Source organism: Triturus cristatus, chromosome 6 (genome assembly GCF_964204655.1).
Source record: "Triturus cristatus chromosome 6, aTriCri1.1, whole genome shotgun sequence".
Taxonomy (NCBI): domain Eukaryota; kingdom Metazoa; phylum Chordata; class Amphibia; order Caudata; family Salamandridae; genus Triturus; species Triturus cristatus.
Genome location: NC_140589.1, coordinates 835,538,506 through 835,557,700, shown reverse-complemented (window position 1 = coordinate 835,557,700; position 19,195 = coordinate 835,538,506). Strand labels below are relative to the sequence as shown.

Genomic DNA, 19,195 nt, shown 5'->3' with positions numbered 1-19,195 from the left:
CTGCAGCATGCGATTCGTGTAGCTGCTTTGTAAAGAGCACCAGTCCTAATTCCTCTGCAATGTGGCACCCTAACAGGGTACTGGACTCTCCTTCCGTGATCTGGAGCCTTGCAGATCAAAATGTCTGTCAGGGCCACTGCAGCAGTGTCAAAGTAATAATCACCCCCTGTGTTAGGCAAGTTCTCAAATAAGTTATAATTATAAAGCTCTGTCCCACCAAAATGTATCAGCAAAGACCTCTTCAGTGCTCCGTCAGTTTTGCGGGTGGTGCATAAACAGTGGTGTAGGCACAGAATCTAGGTCCGCCATCTTAGTGCTGTCGAGGTGGGGTCAGCTAGTTCACTAAATGGCGGTAGAGCTGCAACTAAGGCATGAACATATGGGGCCTGACACAGAGGTGCTGGGAGTGGTTGTTGATCCCTCATCGCGATGGGTACCGATGGTGCTTGGACACGACTCTTGCCACTTCCTGGTCACTGGGGGCCTGTACTGTGTCCTGCACTTTTACTTGGCTCTGTCAATTTAGTGGAGCTCTCACATGCAAAGTCCCAAACTCTGCAGGCACTCCTGGGTTTTAAATACACTATTGTTATGTGGCACCAATTGTCTTTATGCATAAAACCCAGTACTTCATTCCTTACTGGCTCTTCTTGCATGCAGTTCCTTCCCTTTTTCTCTTTTTTTTCTCCAGTCTCTGAAATGACCTACTGTCGCAAAGCAGAGATCACTGTGAAAATGGCTTTGTCCATCAAGAAAGAAGAAATTTCCACTAAATCAAAAGCACTCACAACTCCTGGGCCTTCCGCCTTTCATGGCCCAGTCGGCAGTCTCTCTTCAAATAACGGCTACACTGCCGTATGCACGCCGCCCACTTCCCAGCCTCGTGGTGCAGAGATCATCACCAGTGTTGTGTTTGCAACAATGCGAACATGATGCAAGGCCTCAGGCAAGGGTAATTCGCTGTAATAAGACACATACACTATAGTTGTATTGCGGCAGTGGCTACGAGTGACCTCTAGCCTATTTATTTATAACCTTTGGGCTGAGCCTGGCCCTCAGGGTGCATGCTTTAACAACATAGTGTAGAGGCCAGGTGGCAGGCTACAAAATAGGTCCTGTCTGTCTGTCTTGACATTGTGTACTGAGAAGCGGAAGTCTTGTCTGATAAATACAGAGACCCTATTGTATTTGCATGACACTGAGGAGCGATATGCAATAGGGCTGTTCCTCTGCCTCATCATATGTGTTTTTATTTTGTATTATTATTTTTATTAAGAATTTTGTTGCATACTGTACTCCTACACACCGCTTTGTGCCTACAACCCTGGGGCCGGCAGCGTTTTCCCTTATATACGTTACACAGCCAGTAAGCCAACATCCCAAGGGGCAGGCAGCGATCAGCGCTCAAGGAATAAAAAAACCATCAGATATGCATAAAAAAAAAATTCAAACAAAAACTACATAAACAATAACAAAACCCATGTAGCCTACGTCTTCCCGCATTGTCCTATTGTACTTAAAAAAGCATTAAAATGTTGCTTATGTATCAGAAAATATTATAAGAACGGCGTTTGTTAAACCTAATAATTTTCGCTAGGTCCACATTCCCTGTCTTCCCATGATGTTAGATAAAATAGAAGAAACTACCCAAATCTGTCACAGCACTACCCTTCTATAGGTCACCCTCTGATGAACATTGCCTAGGGGTGATTAACTAGTGTCCCCCTGCGCTGCGTCTTTTGGGTGAGCGTGAGTCGCCGTTCCCGTGTCCGAGGTTTTGGAAAGCTAATACGTCGTGTAGAGTCCCCAGAAATTCTTAGGTCTACTCCTGGGAGGGAGCAATTTGCTGAAATTTTCCATTTGCGTGCTACAATATAGCATGTCCTGCGACCACTGCGTCGGGTCGGGTCCGGGGCCAATTCCTTGTCTACAATTTTCCCCAGCTCCTGAAAAATAGATTCCCAATATGTATACACCCCCGGACACTGCCACGCCAAATGAATAAAGTCTGCAGGTTGTGCTCTGCATCTGTCACAGGCCGATGTCTCTAACAACCCATACCTATGTAATCGCTCTGGTGTGTAGTACACTCTATTGATATACTTAAAGTGGATCAGCCTGTGTCTACCGTGTAAGGAGACACATCGGGTGTTAGTGCAAAAGTAGGTTCACATGGCATCATCTATGTTCCGCTGCTTATCACGTTGCCAGGCTAGTCTAGCATTAGTGTACTGGTTGGTTCTATGTGACATACCCAATTTCTAAATGTTAGTGACCATTTTACGGGGCGACTTGGCCTTTATTATGTAAGTGAGTTCCGGCACTGCAGGGGGCTCTAGTAGGTGATCTCCTAAGGTATCACGCAGTGCTCTCCGCACTCTGTAAAATTGGAACCTTTGTAGCAGGCTGCCAGGGGACTCCGGGTTCTCCACCTCTTCCCAGGATTTAACAATTCCCTCCTGAAACAAATCCCCTGCAGCTGAGATATTCATTGATTTTAAATGCCCGTAGGACCCCATTATCCTTGCACGGAGCCAACCAGCGAGCCCACTCAAGCGGCATGGCTGGCGAATAAAGCAGCGCCCCAGCCTGCATTTGCAGTATATTGTGCCATGCGTGCCTAGTGGAATTAAGCGAGTCCAAAAACCTTGTTCTACGATCAGCAGGCTCAAATATTGTGGCTGGTCGGGGTAGAGGCTCCGCAAAAAGATTCCATACGTAAAAACGGAATCTCAGGCGATCCATGTATCCAATGATAGGCTTGGGCAGCCTGTGCCGCTCTATAATACAAGTTTAAGTCTGGCGCACCCAGACCCCCCAAATGATATGGCAAGGTGAGCGTCCGCCAATTCACCCTCGCCTGTTTGCCCGCCCAGGCAAATTTGATCAGCAACATGTTGACTCTCTGAAAAAAAGAAAGGGGCAAGACAATTGGTATATAGAGGAACAAAAAACGCGGCAGGATCACCATCTTCATGACTGAGATTCTACCAAGTAAGGACAGTGGCAGTCTGATCCACGTTTCTACATCATCCTCCAGTCTACTGACCGCAGTGCCATAGTTTTCTCTGAACACAATCTCCGAATCCATGTGCAGACGGTTACCGAGATATCGTATCGCGTCAGTACTCCACTGTAGTGGGTAATCCGGCTCAATGGGCCGTGTAGTTGGGGTGATCAGAAAGATTATGGATTTGGACCAGTTAACACGCAGTCCAGACAGAGCACCAAAGTGCACCACCTCCCGGAGCACTGAGGAAAGATTGACTTCCGGCTCACGTACATATAATAGTGTGTCATCAGCATACGTAGACACTATGATCTTATAATTGGGAAAGCAGACACCCTTATGGGCATGATATTCTCTCAGCGCGCAGGCCAACGGTTCTGCCACTAGAGTGTATAAAATAGGGGACAGCGGGCAACCCTGCCTTGTACCCCTGGACACCTTGATAGGATCAGTCACTAACTCACCTACTTTGATTCGCACCGTGGGAGAATTATAAAGTACCCCAATCAGTTGTAAAAAGACTGTGCCCAGTCCCATCCTAGATAGGACCTGTCGCATGAAGGGCCATTCGACAGAGTCGAAGGCCTTCTCCATATCCAGGAAGACCGCGACAGCCTTCGAGTCTGGATTGATATGTTGGAATGTGCCAAACACAGTACGCAGGTTGTATGTAAGATTCCTATCCGGAATAAACCCCGCTTGCTCCGGGGCCACCAATACTGATGCCAGTGGCACAAGCCGGTTAGCCAGTATCTTAGCTAACAACTTGGTGTCAACATTGAGTAGGGAGAGCGGACGATAGGACCCGCACTCATCGAGGGGTCTGCCTGGTTTTGGAATGGCGACAATGACCACCTCCCTCATCGACGGCGGCATTGTGCCATATACACACATATCGTCAAAAAGCTCAGAGAGGTGCGGAAGCAGCAGATCGAGGAAACTTCTATAAAAACCAACTGTGAGGCCGTCTGTCCCCGGAGCGCTTTTAGCTTTCATACCAGACAGTGCCAATACTATTTCATCTTTTTCTATGGGTCGCATAAGGAACTCCCTGTGTGTGTTAGTAAGAAAGGGTAATTTAATATATTCTGAATAGTTCAGGATTTCTTCTTCTGAGCCAGACGACCGCGACGAGTACAAGTCTGCATAGAATTGCTTAAACCTGCCTGGAATTTTTACCTCATCAGTGAGTGTTTCACCCTCTGCTGTCTTAATTTCGGTGACCAGTGTTTTACCACGTTTTGTCTTCAGTATCTGAGCTAAGACCGAGCCCGGCCTATCTCCTTCTCCATATACACGCGCTGTGGCGTATTTGCCAAGATGTTTGACTTCACTGTCTGCCGCCTCTTGATATTCCCCGAGAAGGGTTTTTATTTCATTCGTTATTGCCTCATCAGCGTTTGCCTGCAGTCGCTGCTCCAGGGCGTCCAGCTGCCGCTCAATCTCGGCCAATCTTTGCCGAATAGAGCGCAAAACCCCCGAGTGCTTGGCCATAGCCACCCCTCGGATATAGACCATAAATGCCTCCCAGACAACCTGGAAGCTGTCCACTGAACCCACGTTAGTGTCAAAGAAAGTTTCTATAGCTACTGCCAAGTCCTCTCTAAAGGCTGAGTCCAGCAGCGAGTACGGCGGAAACCGCCAAGTGAATAGCGGAACTGACTTCCTGGGAACATCAACTACGAGCAATACAGGAGAATGATCCGACAGTGTACGAGGAAGCACCAAGCAATCCCGAATATACCCCACGAGCGACGTAGAGATCAACCAGTAGTCAATATGAGTGTGCAGATTATGGTATGTGGAATAGTGCGTGTACCCTCCCTTGTCCGGACATCTAACCCGCCACACATCACAAAGATCCATGTTTAGCAGTACACAGTCTAGTGCCTTGGCCGCCGCGGAGAGCCGTCTAGACGGACCCCCCGATCTATCCAGTTCCGGGTTCCTGACCAAATTGAAATCTCCTCCCCAAAGGAAGCGGGACTACGGATACTTAGAAGTAGTGCAAGCAAGGGAGTCATAGAATTCCAGGCAATCATAGTTGGGGCACTAGACATTAACTACTATCATATCCATTCCTTTCCCCTGACACCTGGAGATCACAAATCGGCCTTCCCTGTCTGTGTCTAATTGTACCATTGTGATGGCTGACTTGGGATTAACCAATGTTAACACCCCTCTAGCATGCGTGGTGAATCCTGAAATGGCGACGTTATGCAGCAGCCCTCTACTGCGCAGTAATGCACTATTCAATGGTAAATGCGTCTCCTGAATCAGAGCTGTGTCTATATGCTGTCTATTGAGGTAGTTCAACACCTTACGTAGTTTACAGTAGTCATTGAGACCACGCACATTCCATGTAATTGCACATAAGGGACAAGGGGACCCTATCGAATGTGTCTCACCGTCTCCCATCGCCATGTGAAGTGTAGCTCATTATGCTTCTAGTCCTAAGCAACAAAATGACATTATACAGTATGAAAACGCATGGACGTAAGGCTGTAAACAACTGCATTATCCAAACTATCCCTCCAAACATACCACCCCCCACCCACAACAGACCACCCCCAACTCGGCCGTGACACATCCCCCACTACCCAAAAAATTACCCACCCCTCACCACCCCCAAAAATACAAGCCTCCTCCCACTTGTGTGATGCACTCGTGGGCGGATGTTGCTCGTTCGCTATGGATAACAAAGATAACACAGCTTCAAGCAGCCCGCTCCCGTGCACCGTAAGAATCTAGTTGTACATTCCCACACATTAAACCAACTATTATCCTAACTCTTATATGGCCTAATTTGAGAAGATGTCTCCACATACCCAGTGCAAGCTGTTCCCGGGAGCAATAGTGATCTGTTGTGGCAGCTCTTCCATAGGTGTAACAAACCCAGCTCAGCCCTACTCCAGTCGCCCGCCGCCCACGCCAGTCCACCGCTTCCGAGACTGATAGCCCCTACAACGGCACCCGGATACCTTGACTCTCCCAAGTGTCCCCCCACATGTTGCTAAGGCCTGAAATCCACAGCCCAAATTTCGAAACTACCTGTCTGGACTTTGCACCGCCCCCCGCCACTTTCACTAAAGCAAGTTAACCATACTTATCGTCCAGCAGCCAAATTTCTTCGTCAGTCCTGCTCCTCGAGAAAGAGCACCCAGCAGCATCATTAAGCAGCTGCCGATCCGGGGTATGACGCCGCTCTTTGGACCATTCTTTCATTGCCTTCTGCAAAGCCTTGGGGTCAGTGAAGATGTGAGATTTACCCTGCCTGTTGAGTTTGAGCTTTGCCAGATACAACATGGCATAATCAATGCCCATGTCTCGCAGCTGTTTTTTCATAGGGACAAACTGGCGGCGAGCCTCTTAAACACGAAGTGTAAAGTCAGGAAACAATTATATCTCCGAGCCTTCATAGTTCAGCGAACCCTTTTCCCTGTCCTGCTTCAGGGCAGCGTCTCTGTCCCTATAATTAAGTAGCTTCGCAATGATCGGATGTGGTGGAGCCCCTGGGGGCGGACGCGGTCCCAGAGAGCGATGGGCTCTCTCCACCATGAACATGGCCGAGAAGACTCCCTCTCCGAGCAACGTGCTTAACAGTTTCTTTGTGAGTAGCTCCATATTACCAGTTGGGGTGGATTCTGGCAGACTAGTAATTCTGAGGTTACAGCGACGCATCGAGCTCCCATATCCTCTGTTTTGTCTTGAAGCACCCGTAGGACCTTCCCCAATTGCTTGTGATCCAAGTCCAATGTGGTATGCGCTTCTTCAACTTCTCTTAATCTTCGTTCCGACATATCTAGACGCTCCGCGTGTTTGTCTAACCTTTCCACCATTCTATTCATCTGGTAAGAGAGGGCGTCCATCTTAGTACCCAGTGATGCAATGCCGCTTTGTAGGCTTTTTTCCATTGCGACTAGCATCCCCCGAATATCTGAACTAGGCTCGTCTGACTTGAGGGCAGTCTGAGGTCTATCAGCCCCATCCGAGGCAGCGTCCTGAGATTTTGAGCGCTTCTGCTCAAAGGAGTGCTTGGGCTGAGCCCTGTCAACTCTGCCCATGTTGTGGTTCAATGGTTCCCTCCACGCAAGTCGCACCAGAACTCCGGCCTAGGGGCCATATACTCCAGATAACAACCAGGACTCAATAGCGCCCCCAAGAGAACCAGCGGTCAGCGTTGTCTCCACCATACATGGCAAAGCATCCCGTGCCACTGTGTACACAACTGCAGTTAGGTCCTAACTATGGAGCACAGGACGGCCCCCCCAAGCAAAGGCAATCAGCAGCAGGCAGCAAGACCCATCCCCCGACTGCGTCTAGTAGTGATTTTCTTCCCATACGTGGTGAAGGTTGCTGTGTCGTAGTACAGTGTCCTATACGACGGTCGGTGTAGGTACAAGCCTCCGCTTCCCAGAAACGTGTGCATTAGCGGTAAATGAGCAGAACCACAGTAGTCCCAATTGAAGGCCACACTTCCTCTGCAGCAGAAACTCTCACTCAGACAGCCACCAATATGCTCACCGATATAGTAGCACACTGGGTGTCTTTTATGCGTGGCCCCCAGTCAGTACACCGCCGAATCCCAAGGCGCCCGTACAGCTCGCAACTCCAAGCGCGAGATTTCACGCGTCCTAAAATCGCAGCATCAGAGAGGGGGGGGGGGTAGGATACCCCCCCACCAGCGTCGCTACAGTGTCACTTAAAAAACGTACCCCCAATCAATACTCGCACCGCACACCGGCACGATTGCCTCCCAGCGGCATAACAGGGGAGGTCGAGACCGCCCGCCCGTGTGTGCCCTCTCTGTGCAACGCACACAGTCCAGAATCAGCCGATCAGTCCCGGGGGTCCGCGCTTCCTCCTCTTACCGCACAGCTGCAATCACGGCGTTCCGCTTGATCCCCAGCCGAAGCAAGGCGCGAGGCTGCAGTCCTCCTCCGCACGTAATGCAGCGGGCCACTACTCAGCCAGACAGCGGCCCATGGTGTCGCAGTTTCCGCCGGTACGCCCACTGGAGCTCGGGGATCCGGGCCCTGCGAGGCAGACAACTTTCAAGTGGTGCAGCTGCTCTTCTACCGGTCCTAGAAGAACCGGAGTACAACCGCCTGGTAGCGGAGACGTTCTCATACACAGCCCGCAGTTATGTAGGTAGAAAGCGCTGTGGAAATGTCAGATCGTTTCACGGATTGTGATACGATGCACGGAGCTATGGGCTCAAGTGTCCATCTTGGTCGCGAGCAAGCTCCGCCCCCCCCCTGCCTCATCATATGTTAATCCTGCAGTGTACAATGTGTTTTTTGGAGGCATATGATATGAGTTTGGGAGCTTTTAATAGATCTCCATATCGCACCCCTCATAATGGTAAGTATCTTCACCACTGCTCTAACCTGTAATAAGTAATTACATCTTGCAGTAGTAGGAGTGTTTTTCATACTTATGGGGTTGAGTTTGCAACGGCCTGCACCAGCCGGTGTCCCATTATAGATGCATAAGAATGCCTTTGCAATTCAAACAATCAACAACATTGATTCATTTCAATACCTATCATGATTCTTTTTGATACCTTGTCCACTGCCACGGCCCCTTTACCAAGGAAGACGGCCAAACTCCCTTGGTTGCTTGTGGCTTGTGTTGGCAGTTTTGACAGTCTGAAAGTTATTGGATTGGTTCATCAGTCTCTTGTTTTTCCCCCTCTGCTGTGGTTTTTGTCAAAGTAAGGAGATGATGACAGAACAGGTGAGGTGTAGTGTATGGCTATATTATTAGACCATGAGTCCTGGTTTGACCCAATTTGGATTGATATTTCATTGTAGCACAGCAGCAACAAATGTCTTATTAGTTTAAAGATGTTGGTAGACAACCTCATGTCTTGATGGTGAGGCAGAAAATTGGTCATTATATGGCCCACTCTCTCTTGTCTAGTGAGGAAGTGCCTCAAACCCCTCTACTAAAGACCGGCTTACCTCCCGGTCCACCGCCGCGGTCTCCCTTCTTTCTGTGTCCAGCTGACGGCATCAGGGGCTGGAAAGGGAAAGAAACACTAAAAACGGACTGTGCTTCGTCTCCGCAGGATGGGAGCCCCGCGTCACACCAAACAAACCAATTACGGAGCAAGGGTGTTAAACAGGAGGGCCAAACAATGGCCAAAAAAGAAAAGAGAACAGGAAACAGGAAGATGACGAGGCGGAACTTGACGGGAGAAGAAGACGAAAGAAAATGGCCACAGAGGAAGAAACCAGGAGGAGAGACGCCATCAAAGAAGGAGTGGACGCCTATCCAGAGGATACCGAAGCGAAGAAGCCGCAGACGTGTGGAGCGAGGAGTGGTGGTCACCGGAGGACGGCCAAGAGGCGCCACAACTCTGGAAAGTTGCGGCATCAGTACGTAACCAGTAAAGAGGGCGGAGGTTGGGTAGTGGGAAGTGAAGCCCTTACTGTCTCGCTGTTACATCCATTTTGTCTGTTGTTTTTTTTTACCTCCCCCCCCTCCCTTTTTTTCTTCCTTATTGTCCTTGGGGGTTACAGTTATTTAAGACCTCTCCCATCACAGCCGTTTTTTCCCCATCAAAACACACAGGAGAAACTTCTTGAGTTTGCTGTGTGATGAGTCTAGAAGTCAGGCACCTGTCAAGCGCTTCTCCCCTCCCTTTTCGTGCCACACCCGATTCTCCCTCCTTCTTTACCTATGCACAAATCTTCCGATCAGGGTGTGGTGAAAAGGTAGAAAGTCAAAACCACAGCTCAGTTGTACTTACTGCACCTTTGCCTTCTGTTGCTTCCTCTCTCTGCAAGCCCCCTGGGACCCCCTGGAGCACACCGAAACACCTGAAGGAAGCAAGAAAAGAAAGGGGATTAAGTGAAGAAACTACTATTCCTGTTGGAATCTCATTGGGACAGAACGCCTGATATGTTTTGTTTCCCGTCTTATTTTTCATTTTCTCTTCTACGCCATTTTTGAAAGGAAGACCTGTGTACACCTTACGTCAAACGTTTAGACAATAAAACGCCCCAATATTACACCAATACGGCCCCTCGCTTCTATTTCCGCCCGTCCCTCCCACAGGTGGTGTCAGAAGTGTTATCGGGGTAAATGGAGGCCGCTGTAACCAAAATGGTGGACGGGCAGGAATGGTTGGAGAAAATAATGGAAAGGTTCCTGATGGCAGCCGAGGCAGGCCGGGGAAATCTGCATAAGTCTCTGACGGAGCAAGGCCAGATGCAAGAAACCATAATAGGAAAACTGGCCGAACTACTTTGACAACAATGAAGCCACAAATATATCTTCCAAGGAGGACCCGGATTTTTTTTTCTCTAATTTCAAAAGGATGGCCAGAGAGGCTATGTGGCCCGAGGACAAATAGGGACAGTATCTGGGCCCTTTACTAGCTGGGGACCTCCAGTCAGCTTACCAGGCGGCCAATCCCCTCGGTACAACCCCCTATGATGAAATAAAAAAATGTATCCTGGAACGTATGGGCATAGACGAGGAAACCTACAGGAAAAGTTTTGGGCAATGATTACACCCAAATAGGAGATCTGCTTAATGAGAGTTGAATGGAAGGAGCCGAATGGAGAGAAACGGCCCTTCTTTGCAATGCCCCGGATTCCGAATGGACTGTGGGAAAAGGCAGGAAAAGCAAAAACCTTAAGAAGAAGAGAGAAAAAGGGTTGAGCTCAACAGGTCTTGACCAACAATGGAAGTGACCTATGGAGTCACGATAGGAACTTTCATTCAGCCCAACGAGAAGACCCTACTCTTCAGGAAGCCTGGAAAAATGCCACAGAACAAGAAAACCCATATCAAGTAGGTCCCCAGTTTTTTGTAGAGTAAGGATTACTATACCGAAAAGGGGGAAAAGACACTCCAACCCAGCTGCTAATACCCCAACCATTCAGGGATAAAGTATTATATTTAGCCCATAGCCACCTTTTAGGGGCACACTTTGGGGCCCAAAAACCGAGAAAGCTATCCTAGACAGGTTCTATTGGCCAGGGGTATACCAGCAAGTTCAGAAATACTGCAAGGAGTGTCCTGTTTGTCAGAGGAATAGCCGGTATATACCCTCCAGAGTACCCTTGAGACCCCTTCCCAACATCGATGAACCTTTTGCTAGGGTTGGGATGGATATACTCGGTCTTCTACTTCCCTCCCGTAGTGGATATCGTTATGTATTGATCCTGGTGGACTATGCTACGAGATTTCCCAAAGCAGTAGCCCTCAGACACCCCAACACAACACAGGTAGCCAAGGCCATGATCAATATCTCTTCCAGGGTCGGATTCCCGAAAGAAATCATGACTGACCAGGGATCCCCTTACACGTCAAAATTAATGCGGCAAGTCTGCCAACAACAACAAACAGATGCGCACGGATGCGTACCACCCCCAAACAGAAGGTTTGGTGGAGCTGTACAACGCCATTTTGAAGGTCACCTTAAAAATGTTATTAGATCTCGAAGCACGTAAATGGGAGGATATGCCTCCTTTGGCGTTATTTGCCATACGGTGTAGACAGCAAAAGAGCCTGGGCATTCCCCCTTTGAATTACTATACGGGAGACAACCCCGCACTTTGTTAGATATGGCCAGAGAAGAGTGGGAGGAAGAAAGAGACAAGTCCAAACCTCTTTTAGACTACGTCACCAGCTTAAAAACCCATCTAAATCAGATAAGGGAGGGGGCGTGGCCAAGATGGCGGGGTGAGCGGACGCTTCCTCCCGTAGCTCCTCCGGCCCGGCCAAGCTAGAGCCCTTTTCTTATGCTTTTCTCCCCCCGCTGAGGCTCAGCGCGGGAGAGGAGCGTTGCGGAGCATCAGGGGTGCACATTGGTGCTGTTTTGGTTCGGATCGCCTCGGGGGAACCCCCCCAAAAAAAGTTCGATCGAGACCAAGGAACGACGACGGCGAGCCCGAGGGGCGGAGCGCATTGGAGAGCTGTCCGGGCGCCTCGGCTGGGCCTGGTGCTGAAAGTTGCGATCTGGAGGGGATCTGGCCCGCCGTTCGACGGTGACTGAAGGAGCCTTGCGGGAAGGGACCCGACGGTGTGGAAGGCTTGGGACAGGTGCCCCGGCACTCAGACTGGTGACGGCGACACCTCGCACTGCGGAGGCCCTAACCCCTAGCCGAGGTACAGCGGACTCCTTGATGGGGCTGGACCATCTGGGCCCCTGTGCGTGACAGACGGGGGCCGGTGGTGGAACTTATTTTACTATGGGGTGCCTCGGGGGCCCCGGTGGTGTCGTCGGGCCTGGTCGTTTTGGCCTGCTCCGCCCGGCCGCCATTTTGTCCCCGAAGGAGCAGTGGTGGCACCCTTCGCCGGAGTCCTGGCCGCTGGATGCAAGCGATCCCCGCTGCTGCTGGGCTGACTACCGGAGGGATGTGCTGATGAGACCCCTCTGCTGCGGCCCCCTTGGTTGTCTCACACAAGCTCTTGCGGCTGACGGTGACCGGACTGGGCCGCCATTTTGTCACCTGTGACGCAGCGACTTCACTCGTGGGGGATACCCAGGTCGAGTGCTAGCCGGCGGCTGAGCATCCCTGGAGCGCCTGGATCGGTGCCCGACTGCGGAGCTAGCGATGTCTGGAAGAGGAGGCCCGAAGAAAGGGGACCGTACCCTGCCGGACATGCTTGGCAGGGCCCAGCACTTGCGGGACAGGACGCAGCCCTCACCGGGGCCCTCCCGGGCTCCGGCGGATGTGACTGGAGGGGAGCCACCCGTCACGAGGGCCTTTATGGAGGAACTGTTCAGCTCCCTCAGGGAGGACTTCCAGACACTGAAGCGGGAGGTGGCCAGCGAGGTCCGAGAAGTGCGCAGGGAGGTGGAGGGCCTTGGCGAGCGTGTGGAAGCGGTGGAGACGGAGGGCCAACAGCGAGCGGAGGAGATAGTCCACCTCCAGCAGGACGTTCTTCGCCTCCGGGAACAGTGTGTGGAGCTCCAGGCCCACTCCGAGGACCTTGAGAACAGATCTCGGAGGAACAACATCCGAGTGCGTGGCGTGCCGACTGCGGACGAGGGGTCCGATCTGGGGAGCTACCTGCGGGCCCTGTTCCGAGAGATCCTGGGGGAAGCTGCGGACTTTCCCATCAGCATTGACAGGGCGCATAGGGTTGGCCGGCAGCGCCAGTCATCGGCACCTCCACCGGACATTCTGGCCTTCCTGCCCGACTTTCCACTAAAGGAACGCATCATGGCTGAAGCCCGCAGGAAACAGCCCCTGACTTTCCGGGATCGGCCGGTGGCGCTTTACCAGGACCTCTCCGCCATCACTCTGCAGAAACGCAGGTCCTTTAGGATTGCCACTGACTTTTTGCGCGAGCATGAGACGCCGTACTCTTGGGGTCACCCCTTCCGCCTGATTTTTCGGTGGAACGGAGTGCTACACCAGCTACGCTCCTTGCAAGACATTTGTGGTGTCCTGGGGCTCACGGCGGCGGAGGAGGAGGGAGCTACGCCGTCGTGGAGGTCGTCGGAGAGACGGAACCGGCGGAGGTCAACGAGGCGGCGCTCAGCGACCAGTGTGGGGCGCCCGGACTCCCCTACCATCAGAGCGGACATGGCCGACGCCCTGAGGGCGGCGGCCGGGGACTCGACCGGCTCCTCTAGCGTGGCCTTGACGGCCTAACACACACTCCGGGGGGAGATGTCTTTAGCTTCTTTACATGCTTGGTACGGGGCGGGGGGGTTGGGGGGGAGCGGTTGGAGGTGAGTGGCTGGACGTCCACTTCGCTCTTTTCTACGGACTTGCCCGTTTTGGGGCTTGACTGAGACTATGGGGTGTTTGAGTTTGTGGGTGGCTAGTTGCCAGGGTTGTGTTTTGGGTGGGGGAGGGGGTTGTTTTGGGGTTGGGAAGGTCCCGTCCGATGTTGTCTATGCCCGCTTCGTTTTGGCTTGTCCAGCGCTGCGGCCCCGCGCGCCCCTCCCGCTGATTCCCTGCCCATTGCATGGCGCTCCCGACCCCCGCGAGGAATGCCGGGCCTAAAGGTAGTGACCCTTAATGTTCAGGGTCTGAACAACCCGGTGAAGCGCAGAGCGATCCTGTCGTTGCTGGAGGGGACGCAGGCGGACATTTGCCTTTTGCAGGAGACACACTTATTGCCCCGAGATTGCCATAGGATGCGCTCTGCTAAGTTCCCCTCCCAGTTCTTTTCCTCGGCAGCGAACAAGACGGCGGGGGTAGCCATTCTCCTAGCGAGCTCCTTTCGGGGGGAGGTGTTGCATAAGTGTGCTGAACAGAAGGGGAGGCTCCTTGCGTATCGCATGCGCCTGGGAGGCATAGCATTTACGGTCGGCTCCGTTTATAGCCCAAATGATCACCAAGAGCGCTTCCTAGATTCCGCGCTGGTGGATGTCACTGCTTCCCCCGACCGCCACATTATCTTGGGGGGAGACCTCAACATTGTCTTTGACTCTGCGATGGACAGATCGGCGCAGCGCTTCCCGCAGACGGGGGAACTGTCCCAGGCTGGGAGGGCCCGGATTGCGGAAATGGATCTGCACGACCTCTGGCGCTCCATGCACCCCACGGATAGGGACTACTCTTACTTCTCGCACGCACACCGAACCTACTCACGGCTGGACTACCTCCTGGTGAGTGGACCGATGCGTGCCGCTGCCACGGCGGCGGACATCGGGGTCCTGACCCTGTCTGACCACTCCCCAGTCACCGGCGTTTTCCAGTGGCCGGCGGCCTCCCCCTCTCGGGGGGTGTGGCGCCTCCGGGATACACTTCTACACAAAAGGTCGGTGGTGCAACGCATCGGGGAGGTCATACAGGACTATCTCACCCACAATAGCAACACTGACACCTCGCAGGCGACACAGTGGGCGGCATTGAAAGCCGTCCTCCGGGGGGAATTCATCTCTATCTCTGCAGCTGAGAATAAGGAGCGGCAACTGAAGAGGGATGAGCTGACAGCTCAAGTCCGGGAGCTTGAGCAGGTCCACCGCCGTACGGGGGCGCCGAGGGTATGGAGGCAGTTGAAGGCAGCGAGGAAGCTCCTGTCGGCTCTGGATCTTGACAGGGCGGAGTACGCCGCCCTACGCTTGAAACATGCCTACTACACTGGGGGGGACAGATGTGGCAAGCTCCTAGCACACCGGCTCCGGGTCGCGCAACAGCGCAGCGTCGTGAAAGAATTGGTGGGCGCGGACGGAGGGGTGGTCTCCGGGGACGCGGAGGTAGCGGAGTCTTTCCGCGGCTTCTACGAGGCGCTGTATGCTGAGGAGCCCTCCTCGCCACGGGATGCCGACGGCTATTTGGAGTCGGTGACCCTCCCGGTACTGGATCCGGCTCAGGCTGACCACCTGGAGCGGGACATCCATGTTGAGGAAGTGATTTCAGCTATCGCGCGGCTGAAACATGGCAAGGCCCCGGGCCCGGACGGGTACACGTCGCTATTTTACAAAACCTTTTGCACGGCCGTGGCCCCTGTCCTTACTCGGCTATTTAACTCTTTCTCCGTACCGGGAGCCATCCCTCCGGATCTCCTGAAGGCGACGGTCGCGGTAATCCCGAAACCTGGGAAGGACCGGGCCCTCTGCGGCTCGTACCAACCCATCTCGCTTTTAAATGTCGACCTCAAGTTGTACACGGGGATTCTCGCGTCCAGGCTGAGTCCACACCTCCCCGACCTGGTGGAGGCGGACCAGGCTGGTTTTGTGCCCGGCAGACAGACGGTTGACAACACCAAGAGGGTGACGCATGTTCTGGAGAAGGCCTCAAGGATCTCGGGGGAGCGGATGTTGCTGTCCGTTGATGCGGAGAAGGCCTTCGACAGAGTTCACTGGCCGTATCTTGAGCTGGTCCTCAAGAAACTGGGAATCGGCGATAAGTTCCGCACCATGGTCTTTAACTGCTATAAGCATCCTTCAGCGTCGGTGCGGGTCAACGGGTGTAGCTCCGGTGGCTTTGCCATCGAGCGCGGCACGCGGCAGGGCTGCCCCCTTTCGCCGCTCTTGTTTGCCCTCTACATGGAGCCGTTTGCTCAGAGGATTCGTAACAATCCGGATGCTGTCGGGGTCCGGATGGGCCAGTACGTCCACACCGTCAGTCTCTACGCGGATGATGTCCTGCTGACTTTGGACGACCCTAGGAGGTCGCTGCCTGCTTGCCTCCGAGAGCTGGACGCCTTTGCGGGGGTGGCCGGCTTCAAAATGAATATGAGCAAGTCGATGGCATTAGACGTGTCCCTGGCTGCGGAAACCAGGAGGGATCTTCAGCGGCTCTTCCCCATGCAGTGGTCCTCATCCACGGTGCCGTATCTGGGGATTCTGCTGGCGCCTACATTACCAGAGATGGTTACGGCCAATTATGCCTCCCTCAGCAGGAAGATCAAGGACGAGCTTGGCCGCTGGAACAAAGGCCTGCTGTCCTGGCTGGGGCGAATCGCGGCGGTCAAGATGACGGTGTTGCCCCAGATACTATATCTTTTCCGGGCCCTTACGCTCTAACCCCCGGTGGGCTGGATACGACAAATGCAGGCTGACATCTCCCGCTTTGTCTGGCAGGGCCGCAGGCCACGCATGAAGAGGGTCCTCTCCACGCTTGCTCCGGAAGCGGGGGGTCTCGGCATTCCGGACCTCCGTAAGTACTTTCAGGCGGCACAGCTCCGCTATCGGGTGGAGTGGAGCAGGTGGGAGTCCGACAAACATTGGCTCTTCCAAGACCAGGCAGTGGCGGGCCGCACCTTACAAGAGGTTCCATTCCTGCGCCGCGCGCATCGCCCCCCTAATCTTTACGCTTCCTTTGTTACGCGGGTCCCCCTGCGTGTGTGGGACGCGGTCTGTGAGGCCCGGGGCCTTACCACCTTCCCTTCGCCGCTCACGCCCATTGCGGGCAACCCGGACTTCTCCCCAGGGATGGAGCCGGGGGTTTTCTCCCACTGGGTGCAGGCGGGCTGCAGGGCACTCTTCCAGATCTATGGCCCGGAAGGAGTGGTTCCTTTTCAGCAACTCCGCCAGGAGTTCGGCCTGACGGAGCTGGACAGATTGCGCTACATGCAAGTTCGGCATTGGGCCCTCCAGCCCCAGGTGCGTGCCACCGCCGCCCGTCCAATTACACCGTATGAGAGGTGGTTGGCTACTCGGACCTCCGACGCTAAACTGATCACCGATCTGTACAAATACCTACAACCCCCGCCGTTTCACTATTACAACCCGGGGAGGGAGCGTTGGCACAGGGAATTGGGTAGGACACTCAGCCACAAGGAATGGGACAAAATTGCGTATCGGGCGCGGCACTCTGCATATCACACGGGCCTTACGGAGACCTTTACTAAGGTGTCCACATACTGGTACTACACCCCGGAGAGACTGTATGAAATGCATAAACACACTGACAGGGGGTGCTGGCGGAGCTGCGGGCAGGAAGGTACCCTTACACACATTCTTTGGGATTGCCCAGTGCTGACCGCCTACTGGAAGGAAGTCTTGGACGAGGTGGATAAGCACTTTGGGATAGAGCTGCCGCGACTCCCGGCGTATGTCCTGTTGGGCCTCCCCAATGACCTAATGTACCCACTGAAGTCCCGTAGGGGTAGGCAGATCGCAATCGCGCTGGGGTCTGCGGTTCAGAACATTCTAATCCACTGGCGCACAACCACCGTCCCCTCCATTACCGGTTGGTTGCATAGGCTCTGGCATGTGCTGGGGATGGAGAAGCTGTCGCTTACGGTTGCGGGGGAGACAGACCAATTTGAAGAGCTATGGCAACCCTTTCTAGCGCTGCTGTCCACTGAATTCCGGGAGCTCACCTGCCCGAGGTATCTTAGGCTTCTCAGGCTGACGCCGCCGGTGACCCCGGCGGACTAGCTTACATGTAAGACGGGGACCCCCCGGGGAGGGGGGGGGGGGTGCGGGGCTTCCTGGTTAGGATTACTCTGATGCGGGACCATAGGACGGGGGGGGGGGGGGAGTGTTGTTGTTTCGTTACTGGGAGGATGGGGGATGGGAGGGGGGGGATTGTGTTCTATTGAGGTGTTGATGGGGGGGGTTTTATTGCTTAGATTTGGGGTGTCGGATACGCGTGCGGGGATTCCACAGCTTGTATTTCTAGCTTTCATTTACTGTGTTTTTCCCCCTGACCCACCGCGCTACCTATTGCCAACCCTCTGGAGTTGCACCCTTTTTCTTTGACCGTATTCCATGTATCCTGCCCTCCTATCCCCCTCCCCCATGGTTTGTTTTGTCTCAATAAAAACGTTTTAAACATAAATCAGATAAGGGATATTGTAAAAACCAATATGGAACAAGCCTAAATGGCCCAGAAAACACAGAATGACAAAAAGACAACAGAGTGATCCTTAAACGTAGGAGATCTGGTTCTTATCATGATGCCCACCTCAGAACACAAGTTGTTAGGCCAGTGGCAAGGCCCATATAAAGTCATGGAGAAAGTTACCCCCGTAACCTACAAACTAGAGATGGATACAAACCAAAGGAGTACCCAAATCTTCCACATCAATTTATTAACAAAATGGGAAGGCCCACACCCTGTTCTAATGGGAACCCCTTTGTCACTAGCAGAACAGAGTATTGATATAGAGCTATCTGAACCTCAAAGACAACACCTAAGGGATCACTTATAACCGGTTCAGGGAGTCTTTTCCCTATTACCCAAAAAAGACCACGATCATAGAACACCAGATACACACCCTGCCAGCAAAAAAGTTTGCTTATGCCCTTACCGTATTCCGGAAGCAAGAAGGGAAGCGATAGACAAAGAAGTTCAACAGATGTTAGAACTTGGGGTTATAGAACCTTCCAAAAGTGAGTGGAGGGAGGAGCCTAGCGCGCAACCAAGATGGCCGCGTAGGTGCGAGGCTCCCGAGGACCTCCGCAACCTCCTACGTTTATCCTGTCTTCATCCTGCATCGGTTGAGGGGACTGTGTCGGTGAGCCTGAGCCGAGGTGGTACCCGTTTTCCGTTTTCGAATCGGACCTCGGGTGCCGGAGTGAGCACCGACTGAAGTTTGCGGCCTACTTCTCTCCTGACCCCGGATTCGCGTTTGGGGGCGACCCAGTGGCAAAGTGAACAACAACGGCGGGCTGGGCCTGGCGAGTCGCGTACCCCACACTTTCACTTTCGCTTTTGAGTCCCCTTGCCGTTATCGCAAGTGGGATCACTGCGCTTCTTTGTGTTGCGGTGGCCTCGCTGGGAGACCCTGCCTGCCTGCCTGCGGTGGCCC

At 53.1% G+C, this 19,195-nt stretch overlaps 1 long non-coding RNA gene across 1 annotated transcript in view; it reads right to left on the bottom strand.

Annotated features, from left to right (window-relative positions):
• LOC146817951 (uncharacterized) overlaps nucleotides 1-9,787 on the bottom strand; it is a 203,472-nt gene extending 193,685 nt beyond the window's left edge. The window contains exon 1 of the long non-coding RNA XR_014962601.1: nucleotides 9,773-9,787. This is a non-coding gene — a long non-coding RNA (uncharacterized LOC146817951). The remainder of the gene's footprint in view (nucleotides 1-9,772) is intronic.
• Between the last annotated feature and the right edge of the window lie 9,408 nt (nucleotides 9,788-19,195).